The 17,844-nt window shown below is 37.4% G+C and overlaps 2 protein-coding genes across 4 annotated transcripts in view; one reads left to right on the top strand and one right to left on the bottom strand.

Moving 5' to 3' along the window:
* Positions 1–17,844, bottom strand: part of PIGU (phosphatidylinositol glycan anchor biosynthesis class U) — a gene marked incomplete at its 5' end in the record, with an annotated part of 662,778 nt that overhangs the window by 311,134 nt on the left and 333,800 nt on the right. The gene's annotated exons all lie outside the window — the stretch shown is intronic.
* The window catches only part of RALY (RALY heterogeneous nuclear ribonucleoprotein), a 280,907-nt gene that overhangs the window by 209,797 nt on the left and 53,266 nt on the right, over positions 1–17,844 (top strand). The gene's annotated exons all lie outside the window — the stretch shown is intronic.

Here is a 17,844-nt window from a genome sequence, read left to right as displayed (position 1 = left end):
GCTGCTTAACTCATTCTTTGCATCAGTCTTCACACAAAAAGAAACCTATCAAAAACATAACTGTAAAAGACAGACTAGAAATAAATATTAAAATAAGCAAGAAAATTGTAAGAGAATACCTGTCTGATCTTGATGAATATAAATCACCAGGACCAGATGGTTTACATCCCAGAGTTCTGAAGGAGCTGGCAGATGTTATCTAAGAACCATTGTTATCATATCTTTTAAAAAACCTTGAAGCACTGGGGAACTACCAGAGGATTGGAAAAGAGCTGATGTGGTTCCCATCTTCAAAAAAGGAAAAAAAACAGACCCAGGAAACTACAAACCAATCAGCCTAACATCAATACTTGGGAAGATACTAGAAAAAATAATCAAAAAACAGATCTGTGAACATCTAGAAACAAATAAAAGTATAATTAGTAACCAGCACAGGTTTGTTAAAAACAGATCATGCCAAACCAATCTTATTTCATTCTTTGACAAAGTGACATCGAAATGCTGTGGACATAGTAAGCAAGGACTTCAGCAAGGCATTTGAGAAAGCAGACCACAACCTACTTCTTGGCAAGCTAGGGAAATGTGGGATAGACAGCATCACCACCAGATGGATTTGTAACTGGCTGACAAACTGTACTCAACAAGTAGTCCTTAATGGTAATATATCTACATGGAGGGAAGTAAGCAGTGGGATACCACAAGGTTCTATCTTAGGCCCAGTAATCTTGAATATCTTCATAAATGACTTAGATGAGGGAATAGATGGGGAACTCATCAAATTTGCAGATGACAGTAAGCTGGCAGGAATAGCCAACACCCCAGAAGATCTTGACAAATTTGAACAAAATGAATTTAAATGTGGAGAAAAGCAAAGTTTTATATTTAGGCAGGAAAAAATCAAAGGTATAAGTACAGATTAGGTGAGAGCTGGCTCAAAAACAGTAACTGTGAAAGGGACCTTGGAGTCCTAGTGGATGATCACTTGACTAGGATCCAGCAGTGTGCAGCAGCAGCCGAAAAAGCTAATACAATCCTGGGTTGTATAAACAGAGACATAGAATCAAAATCATGTGAAGTATTAGTACCACTTTATAAATCCTTAGTAAGGCCACACCTGGAATACTGCATCCAGTTTTGGTCACCACTTTACAGAAAAGATGTTAAGACTTTGGGGGGGAAACTGCAAAGAAGAGCAACTAAGATGATTAAAGGCCTGGAGACTAAAACATATGAAGAATGGTTGCAGGATTTGGGTATAGCCAGTCTAGACAAAAGAAGGACTAGTGGGGCATGATAGCAGTTATCCAGTATTTAAGAGGCTGCCACAAGGAAGAGGTGGTCAATTTATTTTCCAAAGCACCAGAAGGCAAGACAGGAAATAATGGATGGAAACTAATCAAGGAGAGAAGCAACCTGGAATTAAGGAGAAACTTCCTAACAGTGAGGACAATTAACCAGTGGAACAGCTTGCCTTCAAATGTTGTGGGTGCTTCATCACTAGAGGTTTTTAAGAATAGACTGGATAGTCACTTGTCTGAAATAGTAGAGGGCAGGGGTGTCAAACTGCTGGCCCGGGGGCTGGATGCATCATAGCGAAACCGCGCCCACCCCATTGCCGGCAATGGATACATCGCAACACATCACATGATGTTGCAAGTTTGACACCCCTGATATAGGGTCTCCTGCTTGAGCAGGGGGCTGGACTAGAAGACCTCCAAGGTCCCTTCCAACTCTATTCTGATTGATTGATATTATAGCATCTAATCCATACTCTAAGTTTAAAGAGGTGCTCTTTTTTGTATTGGTGATGCAGTATGATGCAACATCTATGTCTATGTCATATTTCACGCCCATAACAGATAGCCCTTGACAGCTTTGATTTACACTCCCAGCAAACCCAAAGGAATGCAATATAATATTTATGTTGGCTTAAGGCTTCTCTGATTCACATGTTGGCAAATTGAAAAATAATTTAGGGGCTCCAGCACAACTGTGTCGACATTTACCATCCAATCCTAATTGTTCAGTCAATTATGTGTTGGAAATAGAGAACATGGGGAGAGCAGGGCTATGAATGGAGTAAATGGGGTTGCAACATTTTGCTGAAAATTGCATCATTGGTCTCTGCATCAATTGCATTTGTATTATATTCTTCCAGAAATAGATATGATTTTCCTTTCTTTATTACTTCCCACAAGCCTATGGGTTCATCAAGAGGTAGGTATTGAACCAAAATCAATTAGCAAACTTCCTGAGCAAGAGGAGATTGAAATTTAAGTGCCCCTGGTTCTGTTCTAAAGCTTTTGAAAGCAGCCCTCTAGCATGGAAACAGGGTCATAGATCTTCCATTTGGATTGGAAACTGCTTTGAAGAACTAGCTCTGGAAAAATTGGAGATGGAGACCAAAAGAACTTAGTAGAACTTATTCTTAGGTGTTATGTGGAGCTGGACTTTTGATTTTACCCCGTTTTTCCAGGACTGGGAAAACTTAGTCACTGATCTCTCTCTCTTTCTTTGCTAAGATCTTTTCTGAAGAGTTCCATCTGAAAAAAGAATACTAAGGAAAGCAGATTCATCTGTATAACAAAACTAAGATGGTTCTTTGCAGCTCCACTCCCCTGCCAATTTATCAAGGGGTGGTAAGCTACAGTATCCCCAGAATGCAAGCTGGACATAAATTTAGAGATCCTCCATGAAGACTTGGTATAACTTAGTTCTCAACATTCATTTTGATAGTCAAACTGAGAAAACATCTGTGGGTCATAGTTTTTTTTTCCTTCCTGAAATTGGAAATATAGAAATGCAAATAAGAAGCACCTCCACTGTAAAATGATTAATGGACAAGCCTTCATTGGAACTTCTAAGAAGTTCTCCTTGTTGGAGATTTCATTAACAAGTAAGTTTCAATGCCATTATAAAATTTTTGCAATGACAAACCTGGAGATGGCTCCACACTATGTAACTTGAGAACATTCTCAACTTCATTCATGCAGCAACTGTTATGAAACATCCCAGGAGAGCATGAAATACTTTCTGAGTTTCAAATTATTCCATGTTTTGTGTAATAATATCAACATTACTGATATACTTTATCAATGTTCTTCTTCCTGAACCCAATTTCTTATAGCATGTAGATTCTGATGAAGTACAATATATTCAACAATTCTTGTGATTCAGTAGTCATGTTACTTTTGACTATTTATGAGTTGATAGATGTCATTTTAACAGGATTTTTTTTTGTTAGCAACTCCTTCTGTAAGCTCTTGCCTGTTTCATCTTTCATGGCTTCATCTTCAACTCCTTAGCTTTTTTCCAAGCATCAGGATCTTTTCCAGTGACTCTTCCCTTTACACTATGTGTTCAAAATGTTTTTGGCAAAGATGGTGACATTCTGAGCTATAGATTGTTCCTCTCATCCTCTGTAAATTATTAAAAACTATATCTAGACTGCTCATTAAAAATAATTGTAAACTTATAAAATACTAAGTTTGAAATGTTGTAGCAATAACAGTGCCTCCAGTGAGCTATCTCGTCTTATTTCATCTAGTACTAAATGATTTGATTTTTCTTGGGGTCCAAATTATTCTCAACATCAGTCCTCCGCATTACAGTTCAACTCACCAATTTCAGCCTTCTACTCTCACATTCCTATGTACAACTGGGAAAATCACACACCTGACAGTATGTAAATTTGTTGTCAATGTGATGTCTTTGAACTTTAATCTCCAACAATAGAAAGACATATATAGAGAGGCTGACACCTCTCAGTTTCAAGCTTTATTCTCTTTGTTATTTCTTCATTTCCCAAATGTTATTATATTTTGTTGTTTCATATTATTATGCACGAAAACCTACAAAGGCCTGAAATCAGTCCTGCAAAAGGGTGACCTATGAAATATTTTTGAAAGAAACAGACAAAAAAAATCATACAATAAATCTTAGTGAGTTGATCCTCTTTCTATGCTTATGCATCCTGGTCGATTTTCTACGCCTGAAAATTGTCTACGGTATTACAAAGAAAACGTTTAACTGCTTCTGGCTTCAAGCAATGTGCCTGAAAATTCCAACTCAGAGTCTTCTGGTTATACTTATGGAGACATTTCAATCCTATTTATACTGAAAAGAAATAAACAGATGAAAGCAGAGACCCAAGAGCACATGCAAAGGATTTTTTTTTCTTCTATATGTCTTTGTAGATCAGATAAAGTGCTGCTGAGCAGCTTAAACGAAGGTGGTCTTGAATACTGACATCAAACTGAGAATTTTTTAAAATCACTTAAGAGTTTTTATTTAAAAAATTGATCTTCCCTAACATCCAAGCCAAACAAAAATGTAGAAATAAAGAAATAAATGGAGGACCAATGTTTTATAAAATCATTTGGGATAGATATACCCTGAAGCATTTTGAATATTCAGCCAACATTCTCATCTTTCCCACCTTTCCTTCTTGTGACAAAATTCAAAAGGGCTGAGGAGAAGTTTTAATGACTTTAGGTCTGTTTATTACCCTTTAGCTATCTGGGATGCATCTGTCGAGATTACTTTGGGACCCAATATTTTTGCAATGCAGGGCATCATGTGTTTGTAAGGCACATAATAATAATGTCCTAGGACATTTGTTTTGTCAAAATAATGTTTTAGGTGTCCTTAAAACTTACCTTCACCCAGTTAATGAACTAATCCAACAGAACTACAGTATTATTTGAAGCCTAGCAAAGAAGCTATACTGAAACATGTTTACTAAATTTAGCCCAAGGTATATATCTTCACAGGGTATATGCTTATATCTAAATTGTTCTGGTAAAAGCACTCAAAGAAAATTTTGCCTACAACAATGCCAGATGTTGGTTAAATAAAAAGCACTTAATTTTTCTCCTAATTTTATAACAGGGCAATAGACCGCCTCACTATCAGTCTTAATGAACTATTCTGGAGCTTTTAAAATAATGTATTCTGGGAAAAATATTTTGAAAATTAATAGTCTTTTTTCCCCACTATTAAGATTTTGGGGGGGGGGGGTGTCAAGATTATGCTAAGCAGGATTTACAGTATACTGTGGTTGGTAAAAATCTGTATGGGTTATGCTAACTCGTCACACAACTTTATTTTCTATGTCCCTATTTATACATTTATATACACATGTTAAGTCACCTCCAGATTTCTTCCAGAATAGAATAGAATAGAATAGAATAGAATAGAATAGAATAGAATAGAATAGAATAGAATAGAATAGAATAGAATAGAATAGAATAGAATAGAATAGAATAGAATAGAATAATAGAGTTGGAAGAGACCCCATACCATTTCAGGCAAATGGTTGTCCAGTCTCTTCTTTAAAAATTCCAGTGTTTGAGCATTCACAACTTCTGGAGGCAAGTTGTTCCACATTAATTGTGCTAACAGTCAGGAAATTTCTTCTTAGTTCTAGGTTGCTTCTCTCTTTGATTAGTCTTCTGCCAAATCTTCCTTAACTTGGCAATCTTGTTAAAGTTCTTGTGGGATCAAACTCTGTTGTCTTTCAACACTGTTCAATTCCATTCCTACTTTCCTGTCTATAATCTGGAATCTTGACTTTGCTTGGACATCAATACGTCTTTGATTCTGAGTTACTGATTTCCTCTGCCTGCTTGTTAGCTGCAAACCAAGTCATACCACACTAGAAATATTATCTTGTTGGGCTGTGTATAATGTCCATTTAGTACCAGAAATGGACATAATTCTTAAACCTTTGAAAAGTTTATAAACAAGACTTTAGTTGACAGCATTTGATATTCAGTCTCTGAATATAGACATTTATTCTATACTTAACCCTTTGAAGGCTTTAAGCCTTGGTGGAGCAGTGGGCTAATGCCTCCTTAAGTAACACCAGCTGCCTGCAATTAATGCAGGTTCGAGTCCCACCAGGCTCAAGGTTGACTCAGCCTTCCATCCTTCCGAGGTAGGTAAAATGAGGACCCAGATTGTTGAGGGCAATAAGCTGACTTTGTAAAAATGCCACTTGGGGGGCCTCCGAAAGCCCTAATAAACAGGCGTATACATAGAATGAAGGCTATTGTTAAGCACATTGATTTGTGCTTCTTAGATTGTAAGCCGCCCTGAGTCTTCAGAGAAGGGCGGGATATAAATGGGATTAAATATATATATATATTGGACTAGACCACGGGTGTCAAACTCGCGATGTCACGTGATGTATTGCGACATATCGCGACTTTTTTCCCATTGCCGGCAATGGGGTGGGCGTGGTTTTGGTGTTACACATCCGGTCTGTGGGCCAGCAGTTTGACAGCCCTGGGCTAGACTAAGGAAACCCAGGTTTAAAATCTACCCTGTCTTGTAGAAATTCACTGGGTGACTTTAAGCTAATTACTCTCTCACACCTCAATCTATTTTACAAGGTAGCTGTTGTGGGAAGAAAATGGAGGGGGGCAAAATTTAAATGTAGGTAAAGATCACTCTGCAGTACCAGTTGATGTCATTCACAATGTCTCCATAGATTCTTTCAGTAGCAGACAGATTTTGAAATAGATGAGAAAAAACAGAAGGCAGCAAGGAATCGAGCAACTGAACTACTGAGATAGGGTTCTTCTGATCATTACACCTTTAGAAGTTTTAAACTGATTATGAATGCCTTCAGAAGTCATGGGTGCTCTATCACTGGAGGCTTTTAAGAAGAGATTGGATAACTACCTGTCTGAAATGGTATAGAATCTCCTGCTTGAGTAGGGGGTTGGACTAGAAGGCCTCCAAGGTCCCTTCCAACTCTGTTATTCCGTTATATTACTGGACATAACCTTTGATTATTCTTGTTATGTATCCAGGTGAAACAGAGGGTCAAACCAATTGGCCGGCTGCTCACCTGGCCAGGTATAAAAGGAGGGCAGGTAACCCCTATTCCCCAGTACAGTCACTTCCACCGAATAAAGATCTGCCATGCTGTACTCATCGTCTCGGCGTCCTTCCTGCTCTCCAGAACCCACAACATAACAATTCTGTTTTTATGTGTTTGATTGACAAAAGTGTTTTTTAGTTAATAGTATTAACCGGGGCTTTTTTTCTCGTAGAATGCTCAGAACGGAGTTCCGGCACCTTTTTTGGATGGAACCTTGTAGGGTAGGCAAGGCAGGTTGTATGACGTGTGAGTTCCGGCACCTTTTTCTTTTACAAAAAAAGCACTGGTATTAACTAATATTTTATGTTCCTTCTGAAAAGACTCCTTCCCACTATCAGAAGATGCAATGAAAAACTACCTACTTATCTGGCTTTAAAGGGGGAATGGAATCAAATGCAGTTAATATAATAATTGCTGGGATTGACATGTAGGAATGTGCTATTCTAGTCTTGTCCTGCTTGTGGACTTTTCAGGGCATCAGACCAGAAACTGGAAGAACAGAAGGCTGAACTAGATCATGTTTGGTCTCTTCCAAACCCATTCTTCACTTTATTGAATATGGTCTGAAATTTTTTGCCTCTAAATGGTACATTTGGGGACTCAGCCAGGGGGTGTTGGTCTAGTCACAACACAGGAGCTTGTATCAGAAGCTGCTAGTTTTCACTGTCTTGACTTCTTCCTGTTTCATATGCTCTGATTATTTTAGGAATACAGAATACAGAATAAATTTGTTCTATTTTGATCTCTCTCTGTTTCTCTTTGTGTTGTTCCAGGTGGTTTTGAAATAGGAGGTTTGTTGTTATTGTCTAAAAAGCATGTTAGATTCATGGGATGTTTGTTGTTCTGTAGATAACATGTTAGGTTCAAATGTGTGCAATATAAGCCCAGCTAATTGAGGAGAATAAATCTGTTTTATCCTTACTCAAATCCACAATTAACCCATGTTTGTTATGCTTATCACATTTGGCATGAAGAAAATTAAAAACAATTTTATACAATAAGACCACTATTAATTTTAAATTACATATTTTAATCTGATTCCCTCTTTTAGGGTACTGTAGTTCTAATATTGCTGTTGTGGACATATTTTAACATCCAAATAAATAATCAGCCAATCATCTGGCAAAGAAATTCATTATTGCTTTCCTAGGCATTGGTCATACCTATTGAGATGACTTCATGGAATAATAATTATTGCTTTCTTATAAGTGGAAAAGCAACTATATCTGCCTATTTCTTCTGGAAACTTGTCAGTCACAATTCAGCGCTATTTGCTATACTTCAGATCTGAAAAATTCCTCAACCACTGAAAGCAAGGAAGAATTAATATCAGGCTCATAAACTGAAAAGGTGAAAGAAACAAGGATCACACAGTAACACATATTTATTTCTTAATTTGTATGTCTCACATGTGGGAGATTTCAAGAACCAGGTGAGCGTTGGAGACCAATCCAGAACTGATAAAAAGCTGAGCCTGTGTGTGTCTCCCACTGCACATTCCCAGTGTAATAATGACACCTTCAGTCTAATAGAAAACCCACAGATGCTTTCACCATGCCCTGAACTCTGTACTACAAGCATGCAGGAAGCCAATTTAAATTAGTGGTGCTGTTGAAACATCTAATTAGTTGAAATGTAATTTTAATCTTGTTTGTAATTCCTATATGTATAATGAACTCTGATCTTAATCTACTGAAGTGGTCATACTTCCATAATTGAAACTAAGATCAATTATAAGTTAATTATACAGCTGACAAGTTGCCAAGTTGGCAAGACTCACCTGCCAATTTTGCATTCTTGATATATGCACAGATGTTGTTTTCTGTGAGTCCTTATTAACTCAAGGAATTGGGTGGGAAAGGGGCCGGGGGAATCTGATGGATAGGATGGCTGTGGAGATTCTCTAGGACATGGATGTCCCAAAGGTACTTTTTCCAAAAGGCAACTAGACTTTCTTGGCTAACTTTTCTTGGTTGCCTTTTGGAAAAAGCGTCTTTGGGATTGATGGGCAGGACTATTTTACTTTAATGTTTTCATTAAATGAGCAATGGTGATAGGATCTGGAGTTGTGGTATATTATTGGATGACTCAATTGCAGGGAAGAAGATTCAATTGGTCATTGCTTGTGATAAGCAGTGATGGCAGCCTTGGATCAGATCATGTCTATGCAGCCTCTCTGTCCATGTGGATCCTGAAGGGTCCTATGGTTTTTGGAGCAGTTCTAAGAGATGAAATAAGCAAGGACTGCCTAGAGCACCACTAGAAGAAGACAAAGAGCAATTCTGACTGAGCACAGATACAAGTCTGTACTAAGGATTATCTTAATAAATGATAAGGGCAGCAAAATATATTTAGTGCTCTGCCTTTACTGCATCCTAGATAGCTGCACAACAACCCTATTTGTGTTGATAAGGTCATTTGGATCTGGTCAGAGTTAAACTCTGGCTGTGCTAGGACTGATTCTTGTCCAGTTATTTGGATAACAGAATAACAGAGTTGGAAGAGACTTTGGAGGTCTTCTAGTCCAATCCCCTGCTCAAGTAGCAGACCCTATACCATTCCAGTCTCTTTTTAGAAGCCTCCAGTGATGGAGCACCCACAACTTCTGAAGGCAAGCCATTCCACTGGTTTATTGTTCTCACTGTTCTCCTTAGTTCTACATTGCTTCTCTCCTTGGTTAGTTTCCATCCATTGTGTCTTGTCTTGCCTTCTAGTGCATTGAAAAATAAGTTGACACCCCGTTCTTTGTGGCAGTCCCTCAAATATTGTAACACTACTATCATGTCACCCCTAGTCCTTCTTTTCTCTAGACTAGACATACCCAATTCCTGCAACTGTTCTTCATATGTTTTAGACTCATCTGTGCTGAGTTCAATCTGGTTATTCCTGAGGAAATGGACAGAGTCCTTGTGCTGTTGAATTTTGTGTGTCCAGAAAGGATTCCTGAGAGGTGACAGGATCTTCATAAAGTTTATTGTTTTTTTAATTTTGGTTTTTCACCCAGAGTTCCTTCTGGTAGATGAGCAGCTATATAAAGCTATCTAATAAATAAATAATGAATGAATTACTCTCACAAGAAAGACACTCAATTTCAGATTTAAATCTGAAAATAGTCAATAATTAATAGCAAGGGAAGAATCAGAAATATCAATCTGTTTCTACCCCTTGCTCAGTCCATCCTCAATTTGTTTGGTTCTTCATACTCCTATGAAGTTGCTTGTTAATGTTGGCCTTCTTTTCTCTTCCCATTGCAGTGGTTCATTACCTGGTGATTGACAGTTGGCTGCAAGATCAATTTAAAAAAATCTAATTTTGTGAATAAAATATAACTTAGCTCCTAGGTAACATTTCTGCGGCATGTTCAATCACAGATGATACACATACACAAACACAAAACCACATACACTTCTGATCATATCAATTGACCGAAGCTGTAAACAAAATATATATGGTAGTGGCCAGCCAAAGAGTATGCTGTGGTGCATGGCAACACAGAAATAAGAATGCCAATATTAAGTATAGCATTTTCCCAAGATTTATTTATTTATTTATTTATTTATTTATTTATTTTATTTAACTTATATACCGCCCTATTCCCGTAGGACTCAGGGCGGTTTACAGGGCAATTAATTAAGATGCACTTCTTTGTAAAATATGTGCTAAAATCCAACCTTTTGTGAAAGATCTAGGACAGTTTTCCTTTTAGCTTATAACATTGGTCTTGTACATCCTTCCTTCAGCTCAATCCAGTTCCACGTATATAAAGACAAATAAAGACAAATCAACATGATTAAGGAATTTGAGAAGCTCCCCTAGATGTACAGATTGCAGTGAGTGAGGTATTCAGTTTGGATAGGTAAAAAGAGGCAAGACAGAGGTATATAAAAGCAGGTATGGTATGTAACTCTAATTAGAGATTTCCTCACACACATAGAAAATGAATTAATCTATCTAAACTAAATGCAGGCAGATGAATGGCCAATAAAAGGAAATACTTTACAGAGTAATTCATTTCCATCAGATATGTTGATAAATCCATTTGAATGACTTTAAGGGGGAACTAAACAAATCCATTGTTCTATTCTGATGATTAGTCCTGATGTGTATACTGTCTCCTGAATCATACATATGGTATATCATAATGCTAAGGAGTAACTGTGGACAATGGCAAATCACAGATTTTCCATGCCCATGGGTTTCCTGAATTCAGCTGGTTGGGTGCTGTGAGATACAAATGTTGGACTAGATGGCTTTTGAGTTAATCCAACTACATTTTTATATTGTCTTATGCTATCATACTTAAGAAAGTAACAGTGGCTTTCATTGTTATATCTATTGTCAGCAAAGTGTTAAAATCAAGGTTTGTTGGACTCCTTTCCAGTCTCAGTACATTACAGAGATGACTGATGTCCCTTTTTTCCCTCTTCCCTTCTGAGTTTATTTGCCATTGTTGTTATTCTATCTTGTGATGTTTTATGTGTGTGCATATGTGTTTTCTATAATTCTTTGTTTTAAAATGCTTCAACAATTATAAGCTGCCTGGAGTTGTTGGGAGTTGGGCGGTACTTAATAAATTATAGTTGGTTGCACAAATATATAGAGTGGATTTGACACTTTTTATCTACCTATTGAATCCTTCCCAACAATCTGGGATAGACAGATGTTGTTGTTGATAGTGTTAAAGACATCATCGCAGGATGTAAGCTGTTCCATGTAAAGCTGCCTTTTGCAATTGAGTGGTGATTTTGTCAGTGCCAATGTACTCAAGTGATGCTCCAGATGCTTTGGTACTATGTTTGTCTCTTTCAATTCTAAAGGTTCAGTACCCTTTAGCTTTTTCATTTTGTATTACTTTGTCAATTTTGTGGACCCACCAGTTCTTGTTTCTAGGCAAGTGCTATTTCTTGCAAATATTCCAATGCACCATTGTTGCTAATTTGTCATACCATTGTTTATACTCAATCTGTGTGATCTACTTGCAGCAGCTAACTAGGTAGTTCATGCTTTCTTCAGCTTCTTTACAAAGATCACATTTGCTATCTGTTGCTGTCTTCTCAATTCTGGCTTTGTAAAAATTAGTTCTTAAGACCTGGTCTTTTGCAGCAGGAATCCAACCCTTCTGTTGTTGTTTTTTTAATTTTCTTGCTTTTATGATTATCTGCTTTGCCTGCTATTTTTTTTTCAAATGTACTGGCAGTGTAATACTTTGCCTTGCCATGTCTCCGTCCTATTCTTCATTTGTCTTTCTTATAGGCCAGTTTGGTGTCTCCAGTACTCAGTAAGCCTTCATGGTATACTACCTTCAGCGCATCATCTTCACAGCAAAACCATCAATCTGCTTCTCTTAAGCTTACCTGATGATTATTAAATTACTAATTAGTATGACAATAATGGCAACAGGAAAAATAATAAAGTAGTATGAAAAGTAATAACATCCTTCTAAAACACAACATTATGCATTATTTAGGCTGAATCAAACATTTGTATGGCTTTAACCCAGTATTTGTAAACAGTGTTTTCTCTCCAGCAATGAATTTTACCATGAATGAGTGAGTTCTATTTTCTAATGATGGACTCTTGGTTTTCAGATGCCATTATGTGGTTAAGCATACAGTTTCTCCATTTGCTCACAGAAACAAGTTAATGTTTTTGCTAAGACAAACTATAATTTATTGAATGTGGAGTGGAAACTAGCACAGTCTCTTAGGCTTTTAACAAGTGTCCAGAAGGTGTTTGCAATCAATCAAGCCAAACCTCAGTGTAAACTGATACTCTGGAGTGAAAAATAACTCACTCCATTCCACTCTTTTCTTTCGTCTTGTTAAAAGAATTGGGATGACAAGAAAGAAGGAAAGCTTATCAGATGCTGGATTTATTGCTAACTCATTGTTCAGATGGAAACCTTAGAAGAACGTGGCATTGTACACCAGCATTTTGTGAAAAGGATCCCATGCAGTAAACAGGCAGAAAAGAAAACAGCACCATATCCATATTTGTCTTTTAATAGAGGCATGCAAGAATTTTGTTTGGCAAGTTTTTATTCATCAGAAATAAAATGGGAAGAGCTTGAGATTTATGGACAAGGGAACAAAACTGATACCAGGATAAAGCAAATTTTTAAGGGATTTCAAACTCCATTAACCCTGGTCATCACATTTTTTAAAAAAATTAACCCTTAAATTAACTCTGGTCACCACGATACAAAAAATATGCCGAGACCCTAGAAAGAGTGCAGAGAAGAGCAACTAAGATGATAAAGGGTCTGTAGGATAAATCACAGGAAACCATATGTCTAGCCTAATAAAGAGAAGAATTAAGAGAGAGATGATAGCTGTCTTCTAGTACATGAGGGGCTGCCACAGAGAGGTGGGGGTTGATTTATTTTCCACAGCTCCTGACAAGAAGCAACAGGTGGAAGCTCATTAAAGAGAGACCCATCCTATAACTAAGGAGAAACTTCCTGACAGTTTAAGCAATTAATCAATGGAACAGCTTGCTTGCCAAAGTTGCAGGTGCACCATTGCTGGAAGTTTTCAAGAAAGGATGGGACAAACATTTGTCTGGGATGATCTAACATCTCCTGCCATGGGCAGGAAGTTCAGACTAAAAGACCTCCAAGGTCCCTTCCAGCCTTATGACTCTATGATTCTAACCCTATCTAGCATAGCCAATGGCAATACGTTATTTTGTTGTGGCCTAACAGCTTATGTATTTCTGAAAGGCATGGAGGCTTGGAGAACTTCTCTTAAGAATCTGTCTTCCTTTGAATCTTCGTGTATCAAGTCAAGTTTATAGTGCCAAATTTGAATTGCTGTCTTTTTTTTTCTTCCCATTTTCAGTAGTTGCATTGCAGGCAGGCAACTCAAGATGTCTTCTGTTGGAAAGAGCTATAGTCACTTAATTTGATGGGTAAAGACTAAATTAAGATTTTTGTCTTGTTTTACTTTGTGAAAAGGAATATAGCTGCCGTGTTCTCAGTTATAGGGGATTCTACAGCTAAATTCACTGCAGATCATATTGCCTGGTCTCAGAAAAGCTATGGAGGATCAGGTCTGGATAAAATCTCAGTGGGGAACCACCAGGAAATTTCTGGAGAAATTGTAAAATATCCTAGAAATAGAAAACAGCAAACCCTGTCATACTGTCACCAAGGAAACAATGTAGTTACCAAGAGTCCAGCTGGACTTAGAAAGGCTGAAATTGCATAGCTTTAAAGTTGGAACTACTGGTAACATGTTTATGCCTTTCTTATCCTGCAATAAATTCAGGGCAACAATTTGAATCTTAATATGGAGATTGCATTGCACTTGTGTTAAAAGCACCGAGGTGCTTCCAGAAGGAAAGGAATAGCCAGTGACATCACCATCACCTTGGGGATGCCCAGTCGGAGCCGGAGAGAAGGACAGGAGCTCAACCCCCATCCCACAGCAACACTCAAGTCTTAACCTCCAACCCAGAATCCCAACCACGCAAGGCACTGTGCTCCCAATTTGGAGAAAGAAGAGGATCTAATTCTTTGCGTCCTGAAAGGAACTAAATCAGATCAGCAACTTAGAATGTTTTTAAAAGGATATATTGAAAAAAGCTTAGGGAGAGAGATGGGTGCAAAATGAGTCAATCTTTTTGGAGTGATTTCCAGCTAACAACTTTTAGCAGAAGACACAATCTTTCTAAATAGTCGTACCCCATTATATACACAAGCAAAATCATATTAAATAAAGTTAATGTAAATATTCTAGTCTGATTCCATATAACTACTTTCAGAACTAGTCTCCCTTGAAGTCATTTTAATAAGAGGTGGTTAATATTACTATTCCATTACAAGCATTCACCATACATCATCAGTACTTGCGCACGTACATGCCCCAGTCACTCTTACTATGAATAAAGGATTCCAACCAGAATGACTAATGGGCTCTCTGGAACAAATGAGTATTCAGGTTCTTGTTTCATGAGTCTTGATTTTTAGAATTACTAACAGGGGCCTGAGACATCACGAGGAGTGAAATATGAAGTCTGGCTCTATATTCTGTTCAAATTGCATCCTCAGAGTGCAAATCCATCTGGATTGCTCTGGGGCATGAATCATTTATAAAGCATGAGAACAATGGGAAAGGTGAATCTGATTTGCTCGGTGGTATTCCAAGTCTAGCACTGCTCCCTATATTAAAACAGTGTTCGTCCACCTCTTTAAGATGGTTTATAATCAAAATTGTAGGCAGGTGACTCTTGCTAGAGGGCAGAATTGCTTGAGCAAACATGGCAAATGCCCAGGAAGGACAGGGTGCAATGAAGAGCAGCAAGAAGATGCTGCTTCTTAATCTATAAATGAATGTAGATGGAGGTAGACTGAAAGAATGCTGCAAGCCTCCTTGGTCCTTAGCCTATAAAATTTGCTCCTTGGAACTGGCTATATTTAGACAAGAGAAATTGAAATAGTTAAAACAATTTCTTCCTCAATGCAACAAGGAAGAATCTGCTTGGCTCCAGGCCTGGAAATATTAAGAAGGAAATATGGTATTTGGTTTTACATATCTTAACGGCGGCATGGATGGGGTATGCTCAATTTTGGAAGGCAAATCATACCCCGCCGGATGAAGTTATAATTAGGAGAATACTTGATTGTGCAGAAGCAGACACATTGACCAAGAAGTTGAAGGGTAAAGAAGAGACACCAGCATTTCTATCATGGAATAAATGGTATATTTGGATGGATAAAAGATTAAAGAAATGAGGGTGGCTTGGAGGGTGGTCAAAAATGAAGTGATATAGCCTTTGTTAATGAATAAGCTTTGGAATTGGATGGTTATAAGAGACTTAATGAGTGGAATATAATTGTTAGTTTAGAAGTAGATATAATGTGAAATTTTTGAAATGGTTTTCAATTTTTTGATTTCTTCGTTTTTTGTATATTGTAAATGGTTTTTTTGTCTTTGTCGGTGTATGGTGTGTTTTTAACACGAAATGTAAATAAAGATTTATTTAAAAAAAAGAAAGAAAGAAACTTTAATAAAGGAAACTTGTGGAAAGGCAGGGAAAAGAGGTAATTTCAAGAAGAAAGAAATGTGGTCATCTTTTTCCTATCCCACCTCTCAAAGATGCACCCTGAATTTCCACTAGTACCTTAACAAACCTATATAGTATATAGCAAATTCTTATTTAGCAATAAAGACACCAAGAAAGGAAGTAATTGCATTTATGTATTGGGCTCTTTTCTGAATGATGTTGCCATGCTCAAAATATGTGTTACTAATAGATTCAGTTTTCTTCATCATCCTGTTGTTGCATATCTCATGTTCATATTTCCAATGGTGTACATGTGCCATAGGAACATATGTTAATTGTTGTTAACCTTGTCTTTCCCCAATAAATCTTGACAGTCCTGTTTGGAAGAAGGCATTTTTTTCCAGCATGATTTTAAAAGGGGGAGGGGTTTATAGGTGGCTATTTGAGATGAGTGAAGAAGCTTTGATTGCAGGATGGAGAGAAATCAATTCACAAATTCAGTATTTATGTCCTTAAAATATAACACAAAGCTACTAAGGAGAACATGCATAAATGTTCACAGCTTTCCTTATTGAAAGTCCTAAATGATTAATTACAGAATATCATAGAGCTTTCCACCCACTGCTTGAGTCAACAGAAAACTGTACTAGCATGCAGTTTTCTGCTTCCACTTGTGATTCCTGCCCCTAAGTCATTACCAAATGTGCCATCTGGATTATGCCTATGTAGTGTGATAGGCAAAGAAACTGGTTGAATCCTCCACCTCATTGTCCTCTTCTGAACTTAAATAACCAATGGGGGAAAGCTGCTAATCAAAATACTACCACAGCAATGGGATTAGTTAGACTGTCCTTCATCTTTAAGCCCCTTCCTGTTTGTTTTTTTCCCACATCATGCTACCATAAACCAAGCAGTAAGAGGGTCTCTGGATAAACAGACAAGTGCCACCCTGAGTGCAATGAGTTTTTATAGAGTTTTCCATAGAGTTTTTATTGAGTTTTATTCCAATGGATTGGGGCTTCATTATTTTTATAGTTTTGAGCACCATCGGCATTGTTATTCTAGGCAATTATATAACTATTTTAAAATAACTAAATAAAGTGGGGGTGATAAGAGGCATTGAGCCCCAAACAGCACATTTCTTTAGAATTTCTCTCATTCATTTATATAGGAAACAAATGCCAACTTTCAGATTCTTCTGTGTTTTATTCAGGTGTCAGTGGGAATTGGTCCTGTCATTCCAGTAATTTACTAGTCCATCTTCGCACTAAACTAAGAAGAATCACAAAGTGAAAGAATTTGTAGCACTGCTAAGAGGTTTGCATTGTTATACAATTCAGGTAGACAATTTAAATTTGCCAACCACAGACTATTTCTATTATTCTGGACAGGACATTTCATATTGTACTGCTTGTGATAGAGAGCTATTTGCATTCAATTAGAGTAGGGGCAGCAGAGAATACTTTATTTTACTTGGCCAAGTGTGATTAGACGCACAAGGAATTTGTTTCTGATGTAGTAGCTCTCAGTGTACATGCAAAACAACAGAATAATAATACCATAATTATAATAATGATACTAATAAGAGATGGGGTAGTAGTACTACCATTATACTACATGTGTAAATATGCTTAGATATAAGACAGTACTGTGAGAATTAGGTGATCAGCAAAGTGATGGCATGAGGGACAAATTGTCTCTGTATCTAAGAACCCAATGTGAACCAATGTTCCTTATCTCTAGCATTGCTGTGCATATCCATGTAACACTGGTACAGGGGCTGCTGTGTTTAAGTTTTTTAGAGAAACATCAGCAGAAAGGCAATAGATGAGACTGACAAAAAACCATGCAGAGGGTGGATGCTCATATCAGCCTTAAATGGGCAGTAAGCGTCTCTGTAATGCCACTACTTGTCACCTGAAATTGTCTGACTTCCAGTGTAATGGATT

Source organism: Vipera ursinii (assembly GCF_947247035.1).
Source record: "Vipera ursinii genome assembly, chromosome: 3".
In the NCBI taxonomy this organism is placed as follows: Eukaryota; Metazoa; Chordata; class Lepidosauria; order Squamata; family Viperidae; genus Vipera; species Vipera ursinii.
This window is presented reverse-complemented; position numbering and strand designations above follow the sequence as displayed.